The 8352-nt window shown below is 40.7% G+C and overlaps 2 long non-coding RNA genes across 3 annotated transcripts; one reads left to right on the top strand and one right to left on the bottom strand.

The window, feature by feature from the left end:
- The first annotated feature begins 6 nt into the window (after positions 1–6).
- On the top strand, positions 7–965 carry LOC109363973. The gene is made up of 2 exons (XR_002109902.1): positions 7–137; positions 481–965. It is a non-coding gene; the product is annotated as an uncharacterized LOC109363973 (long non-coding RNA).
- A 100-nt stretch (positions 966–1065) lies between these two features.
- On the bottom strand, positions 1066–8340 carry LOC104915028. Of its 2 annotated transcripts, XR_002109900.2 has the most exons (5): positions 7494–8340; positions 7227–7380; positions 6969–7068; positions 6532–6668; positions 1066–6082 (listed from the first exon to the last, which is right to left on the bottom strand). It is a non-coding gene; the product is annotated as an uncharacterized LOC104915028 (long non-coding RNA). The 2 variants fall into 2 exon arrangements; XR_796217.3 differs by having other exon boundaries at positions 7227–8340.
- Positions 8341–8352: the final 12 nt, after the last annotated feature.

The following is an 8352-nucleotide window of genomic DNA, read 5'->3' as shown; positions in this document are numbered from 1 at the left end:
TTCCCCCTGTAGAATCGCAGAATGACCGCAGTTGGAAAAGACCTTCCAGATCATCGAATCCGACCATCTTTCCGTGCTAGCAGGTGGTCTGGAGAAGCGGAGGGTGAAGTTGAGAGCAGGAAAGTGTGTGAAGAGAGGTGAGGTCTCTGGAAGCTCCATGGAGGGGCAGGATGCCAAGATGCTCACAGCGCTTACTTGCGGCTTGTGCAAGGGAGAGTGGTTGAGAGTAATAAGAACGCAGTATGCACAAGACATGTTGCGCTGTGATATAAGAGCTTGTTTTGTTTCATTTATCAGTTACAGGATACTTTAAAGCTGTTGTGCCTTACCCAGTTATATTTAGACTTATACTGTTTTTAAGTTCTTTCTTTCATTAGCTCTCATCTGCCTCTTAATTGCACTTATTATTCCTCATTATGGAAGTTTTGCTAAGCTTCAGTTCATCTGCCCTGTGCTTATTGACACTGTTTCCTTTTTCAGCTACGCCCTGTGCTTTCTTCATCCACCTCGTTGTGCATCATGACACTCCCTAGCTCTGGAGGAAGATGTTGATTTAGGACTGCTGCCCTCATTTCCTGTTGTATCCTCCCTGAAACCTGCTCATCCCATGAGCATCTCTTATTCCAGTTTCCAAAGCCACACCTGCCTTTTATTTGTTTGTTGTAATCTCCTTTGAAGGAGATTATGTTTATGTTATGAACTTGCCTTTTCCCTTTTGTACCCTTGCAACACTACCTGAAATTTGAAAACAGCCCATCACTTTTCTGTTGCAGTCACAGATTAGAGTAGGCTATCTTGATATAAATGCAATATTGATGTAAACATTTAGAAACAACTTGAGCCAAGATCAGTAGGATTAAATCCTACTCTGCCAGTGAAAACCGGGATGTGTAATGTTCGTAGAAGTACAATGGCATCCAGAACCTTCCTTGGAGGGCCAGACACATTAAACAGTGTGAAAATCAGTTGGCTGGGCTTTGTGTTAAGACCACATGAAAACATTACAGAATTCTTCAACACAAGTATGGTTGCTGTTGACCACAATGCTATCACAGAGGTCTGTGCTGCTGAAGACTGTGGTCTGGAAAGGAATAGAAGCTGCTGTTCTCTGTTCATACTTAATGCAGGGAAGACTGGTAGAGCTTTGAACTAGATTAAAAGGGAGAAGGGGATCAAAACAGACTCAATGGGATAAAACCAGGCTCACCAGTGATAAGCTGTAGGATGGCACACAAAAATTTGAGGATCTGTGCACTATTGAGATTGTTCAGTCTGCTGCACAAGATGTCCGGTACATGGAAGCACTTTTGAAATGTTTCTACACTAAAGCACACAGCATGAGAAACAAACAAGAGGAGCGAGAATCCTTGGCTGGATCCCAGAGCTACAGTGTCATGGGCATAGAGGAAATATGGTGGGAAGAGTCCCATGACTGGTGTGTCACAATGCAGAGCTCTGGGCCCGGGACAGGCAGGGCAGGAGAGGCAAGGGGTGACTGTGTGAGGGAGGACTGCACTGCGCAGAGCTTGCAATTGCCTATGACGTGGTTGAGAGCCTTTGGATAAGGATTAAGGAACAAGCAAATAAACCAGATGTCATGGTGGGAGTCTTCTATAGGACAGCCAGCCAGAATGATGGCACCAAACAATTATACGTTAAGGAACTGAGAGATACATCTTGGTCATCCTTCCTTTGTCCTTATGGGTAACCAACTTGCCTGGTGTTAACTGGGAATGGCACACAGATCATAAAGAATGTTTTGGGAGATTTCTAAATCAACTTGATGATTACTTCCTGGTACAGGTACTAGGGGAGCTGACTAGGATTTGTTACTTATAAACAGAGAGGGTCCTGTGGATAAAATGGCAATTGGAGGCCAACTTGGTCATAGTGACCATGTTATACTTGACATTAGAATCATTGGTGATAAGAGGAAGACTGCCACAAAAACCTCAACACTAGATATGGGGAAAGCAGACTTTACACTGCTCAGGATGCTAGTTGGCAAGATCCCATGGGAAACGCTTTTGAGGGCTTTGGGGTCTGCCGGTGCTAGTCACGTTTTAATTACCACTTTTTAAGAGCACAGGAACAAGAAATTCCAAATTGTTGGAACTCAAGAACACAGGGCAGAAGGCTGGCTTGGCTGACTAGCCAAGGAGCTTAGGGGGAAAAGAAAGTATAACCACCAGAATTGAGCTCAGGCAACATTAAAGTCTGCAAAGATGCTGTTTGCCATTGTAGGGAGAAAAAATCATGCAGCCAAAACTCAGAGTTGAAGCTGGCTGATATTGTGGGGAACAACAAAAATGACCTTTAAATATATATTAACAACAAAAGAATGACCAGAGATAGAATTAATCAGTCACTTGATAAGGATGGTCACCTTACAAGTAGAGACATAAACAAAACAGAGACATCTAATGCCTCTTCACCTCTGTTTTCAGCAGTGATTATGAGCTCTGGGAGCCCCAGAGCCCTGAGTTGGAGGACCATAACTATGGTAATAACAAAATCCCAGCCAACCCTAAATTTGTATGGGATTTGCTCCTCCTGTAGGATACATACAAGTATATGGGGCCCGATGGAATAAATCCCAGGTGTTGAAAGAGCCAGCATTATTAGACATTTCTCAATTATTTTTCAACAATCTTGAGGATGTGGAGAGGTCCCAACTGAATAGAAGCTGGGAAACACTATTTCAATTTTGAAGAAAGAAAAAAGACCCTAGTAATTACAGGCCTGTCAGTCACATTTCAGTTCCTAATAAAATTATGGAGATTATTCTAGGCGTTACTGAAAGATGATGCAGTCACTGGTCACAGTAAACATGGGTTCACAAGTGAAAAGTCCTGTTTAACTAGCTTAATTTCTTTTAATTACAAGGTTGCCCACCTAGTTGACCAAGGGAAGCTAGCTGATGTAATCTTTTTTGGATTTCAGCCAAGATTTCTATACTGTTTCCCACAATATCCATTTGGACACAATGTCCACATACCGCCAGACAAAAACATAACATGATGGGTCAACAATTGGCTAATGGATTGGTCTTAGAGGGTTAATAGTAAATGAGGTTACATTGGGCTGGCATCCAATCCCTAATGGTATTCTGCAGGGCCATTTCTCTTTCATGTTTGTGTAAATTACTTGGATACAGGACTTGAAGGTATGCTAAATAAGTTTGCAGAAACTGGGTGGAGCCGTTGGTTACCTAGAGGGGAGAAAAGCTATGCAGAGAGATCTTGAGAAATTACAGAGCTGAACAATCACCAACCTCATGAAGTGCAACAAGAGCAAGTGATGGATTCTGCATCAGTGATGGGGCAAAAAGCTGTATATACTGGGGCACAAAAGGTTTGAGAGCAGCACCATGGAAAGGGACCGGGGGTTCTGGTTAACAGTAGGTAGAATTTGAGTCAGTGATGTGTCTGGGCAGCCAAAAGGGCTGCCAGCCCTTTGGGGTACATCAGGCCCAGCACTGGAAAAAGGGAAATTCTTATAATTCATTTCACCCTGGAAAGTATGCTGCTTGAGATTTACTGGATCAGATCTTTTGTGAGACCAGATGGTGCAGCTGCAGAAAAATGACAAGCTTTCAAGCACACAGAGCATTCATTAACTGACAACAAAGATGCAGCAAATGTACAGCTAACTGCAGAACAATAGTGCATGTGTGCAGTAGATCTGTCAAACCTCTTTTGAAAAAGACTTGTATAATCCTCACTTCCACAGCCCTCTCCTCAGCGTATTTAGGCATTCACCTAAATTTTATTAATTGATTTTCCAATGCTGAAAGAATGAGCATTATTCAGGATCTGAAATGGCAGTTTATATGAACTTGTTGAAAATAGATTTTTTTCTTGTGTGTTTTGCTGCTGTTGCTGAATTTTCTTTGTGCAGAACAAAAAGACGATCGCACTTGCTGCATGACCAAATCAGCAGTAGAATGAAAGGAGAGAGGAGAAATGCATAATCAGAGGCACTGTAGTTTTAGATGACTTGAAGTCCTCAAGAGTTGAATAAAAGATTCAGGGAGAGTTTTCTCTGTGCCTCTCCTTTCACTAATCATACAAATAGATTTTGTGGCGTAGTAGGAAATTCTGAGTATTTAAATACCGTGTTGAAAATTTGTTTTATTTTCTAATGAGATTACGAACTTACATGATGTTAAAATTAATGTGATTCTCTGTAACTAATACAATTTAGGTAATGTCTATTAATGTTGTGGCAATCAACATTCTATTAAACAGTTTTGACTAATCTGATTTTTTAGGATCTATCACTCTATCTAATGTGATTCTCTCCTTAAGCTGCATGGTATGAAAAAAAGCATGACTGCAGATGGTTTTGCCCTCAGAGGATGACTCTCATTTGGCCTTCAAAATACTGTTCTCCCTGGATGAATTTTTGTTGTCTTTTCTGTGTATCCCAGACTGCTCCCTCAGTGTTCCCAGTGGCAACGTGCCCTCTGAACAGCAGCTGAGCCTGATTCTGTGACACGTGGGATTTCTTACCTAATGACTCCCTCCGCATCCTCCTCCGCCTCTGGCCAATTCGGTACTGTAAGGAAAGGAATGATGAAACCACTACTGTCTTGTCATTTGACTCCCTGTGCTCTCTTTTGTTTCCTATTACGTAACAAAATCACTAGAGAGAAGCCCCATGGAAAGGGACCTAGGGGTTCATGTTGATAGCAAGTTGAATCTGAGTCAGCGATGTGTCTTGGCAGCCGAAAGGGCCAGCCCTTTGGGGTACATCAGGCCCAGCACTGCCAGCCTGTCAGGGGAAGGGATTGTCCCACTCTGCTGTGTGTTGGTGCAGCCTCAGCTCAAGCACTATGTGCAGTTTGGGGCACCGCAGTATAAGAGGGAATAAAAGTGTTAAAGAGCATCCAAGGGAGGGCGTCAAAGATGGTGAAGGGTCTAGAGGACAAGATGTATGAGGAGTGGCTGAAATCCCTTGGTGCGTTCAGCTCGGAGCAGAGGAGGCTGAGGGGAGCCCTCATGGCAGCTAAGTCTCCTCACAAGGGGAGCGGAGGAGCAGCGTGACAGCGACAGAGCCCAAGGGAACAGCATGGAGCTGCATCAGGGAGATCATGCTGGCTGTTATGAAAAAGTTCTTCACCTTATGGTGGTAAGGCATTGGAACAGGCTTCCCAAATCACTGATCCCCCCAGGCTGCCAGAGTTCAAGAAGCATCTGGACAATGGAAAATGCTCTCAGAAGTATGGTTTGATTTTTGGGTGAGCCTGTGTGGAGCCAAGAGTTGTACCTAATAATCATTGTTGCTCCCCCTTTCAACTTGGGATTTTCAACAATTACATGATTCATACTTCTTAGAATGATCCGTGGGGCAGTTCAGTTAGATATATGAATTTCATTCACAGCATCTCTTCCCTCTCCCTCTGATAGGCTGAGTTTTGGACTTATTTATTATCATTTATAAATAAAAATGTACACATCAGGCAGGAAGACTGGGTAAGTACAAGCTCAAAGAGTAGCAGAAAATTCTGTGGATACGAGTGGATTATGTATTTTTTCTTTCATTCTCCAACTTTAATACTAAGAAGTCACATATTTATAAAGCAATTTCACTCAATCCAAATCCTCTTAAAAGCAAACAGTCCTACTTATTTTTACAGATTTGAACTAATCTGCCCTTTATAGTTGAAACACAAGGCACATGGCCATCTGAAAGCTTCCAATGGGTAGTTACATTTCCCTGCTGGAGAAACCTTAATAATTCAGTGTTAAGGAAATTAAGGGTGTATGGAGAATTCAAGCAGTAAAAATTCAGGAAAGTAATGGGAAGTGTTCAAACCTAAAGCGCATGGAAAGACTGTCTGATGAGAAGTGGAGATAGTATACAGAAAGGGTGGAAAACAAGCTAGTAAAAATACCCTTTACAGAGAATAAATCAAAATTGTAACTAGTATGCTTCAGAAGCAACCAAGTTGTCTGTATTTTGTAATTTCATGGTATCCTGAGTGTTTAAGAGATTGTTACTCAGAGTTCACTTGTGCACAGCTCCAGTCAATAAACATTGTGGAAACATAACCATTGAGAAGTCAGGTCCAGGAAGTCTAAGACAAAGACACAAATTGAATTTCTTAGTTCACCACAATAAACATCTGTCTTTCCTTTCTTAATGTGTCCTCAAATCTGGAAGTGTTTGTGATAGCTGATAATATTCTGTATCCATACTTGCTGTAACAGATGTAGACTTTATCTAACACCATGGTAATTGTTGTGAAAGCATAGTTTTGAGACTTAGTCATGGATCAGATTTTATTTGTTAAGAGAAAAAGACGCAGAAAAATCCCTTCTTTAAACAAACATATTCCACCATCATTGATATTCCCCAGCTCAGATTAACTAATTAGCTGATGAATATCTTCAAGAAATGTTTCATGGACATCTAAAGGATGGAGACAACTGCAGGAAATAATTTCTGAGTTTTTGGAAGTTTGTTTTTGACAGCAACTAATTTTTATATTGGGAAGATAATTTGTTCCACTGATAAAATTTGTACCTTAATAGGTATGATGGAGTCTTGCATCTTATACAGCATCCAAAATTCTAACATAGAGACAGGTTAACTTTTAGGAGTGCTGTCCAAAATTCAGCTGCTTTCTGTCCCTCCAACAAGCAGTGTATGAAGTCAGAGGGCTAGGAAAAAAAAAAGTTAAGTCTTCTGAAATGATTATGGATTACAACATTAGTGATGTGTAAACTACTGCACATTACCTTTTCATACAACACAATGTGTATCTCTGACATCTTGAGATTTTTTGAAAGACCTTTATGTTAAAGACAGTGATAGAAAGAGTGAGATGATGCTGATGGGACAGAGAGCACACCCAACTCCCTCATATGATGTTCTGCTGAGAGGATCCGACCTCTCCTCTTGGCACTGCTTAACAGACCTTTTCAGTATTTTATAGTGTCCACTGGGAGAAAAAAACTCACCTTTGTGTGGTGATTCCGAATGGACCTGCATAGCTTCCCCAGTGGATCCATAAGTGTGTGATTTTCCATGCCAATTAATCTATTATTCTACTCAAAGTGGCTGCAAAACAAACAAACAAACAAAAAACAAACAAACAAAAAACAAACAAACAAAAACACTGAGTGGGTTTTTTTACATTTTGTGGTTGAGAAACCACAAGCATAGAAACAAGCACTGAAAAACTCAGATTTTGTTCAGCTACCAATGTGTGGCCTCACCTTTGGCTTTCTCTGGAATTCTAGGTTAAATTCAGCATTCCGGTCGTCATCATCATATCATTCTATGGTCCACATTACTGGAGAGAGTACCTCACTTTATCTTTTCAGGACGTGACATGAAAGAAATATTCCTCTTAATTAGTAAAAATGTCACCTGCGTGAGTTAAATAGAATGTTTATGCAGACAAGCAAGCTAATTTGCAACTTACACCTCCAGAATAGGATAAGAGCACACTCTGATGTGTTCAGAACAAAATACATGGTTACCTCTTTCAGCCTGGACTTCCCACTCCATCACCAACTGAATGATATTCCATCTTCTGAATAAAGTCCAGCTGTTGCTGACAAGACTGACAAGTATACACATTTCTTATTCTGTAGGCATGATTAAGGGAGGAACACTGCTCTGAGAAACTGGAGCACATTCTCTAAACAAATCTGTTGAATGCCAGTGACGATAATTAATAGTGATTATTCACCAATTGCTAATGCAGTCTAGATTTAGACATTCCAAATTAGGGAAGGACTGGCAGTTTCCCACATGGGTGCATGCTCAGGCTAAATTTTTATTTTTTCCTGTCTAGCAATAAATCCCAGCAAGAAGAATGCTAGTATTTACTAGCTGAAATCTGTACTAATTTTCATACAGTTATAGACTTACTTTACAGACATATAACACTACTGCTTGAAAATAAATTAATCTCTAGGAAGCAGAGGAGAAGCATTGCCTAAAGCCCATTAAAATAAAGGATATCAGACGAAAGATTAAATCATCTTTCCTACTAGAAAAAAGTGAGACTAGGTCAAAGGAAAAAGGGAAATTCTTATAATTCATTTCATCCTGGAAAGTATGCTGCTTGAGATTTATTGGATCAGATCTTTTGTGAGACCAGATGGTGCAGCTGCAGAAAAATGACAAGCTTTCAAGCACACAGAGCATTCATTAACTGACAACAAAGATGCAGCAAATGTACAGCTAACTGCAGAACAATAGTGCATGTGTGCAGTAGATCTGTCAAACCTCTTTTGAAAAAGACTTGTATAATCCTCACTTCCACAGCCCTCTCCTCAGCGTATTTAGGCATTCACCTAAATTTTATTAATTGATTTTCCAATGCTGAAAGAA

The sequence above is a fragment of the Meleagris gallopavo genome, chromosome Z, assembly GCF_000146605.3.
Source record: "Meleagris gallopavo isolate NT-WF06-2002-E0010 breed Aviagen turkey brand Nicholas breeding stock chromosome Z, Turkey_5.1, whole genome shotgun sequence".
Classification (NCBI taxonomy): Eukaryota; Metazoa; Chordata; class Aves; order Galliformes; family Phasianidae; genus Meleagris; species Meleagris gallopavo.
Note: the sequence above shows the minus strand (reverse complement) of the source record. Positions and strands in the feature narration are given on the sequence as shown.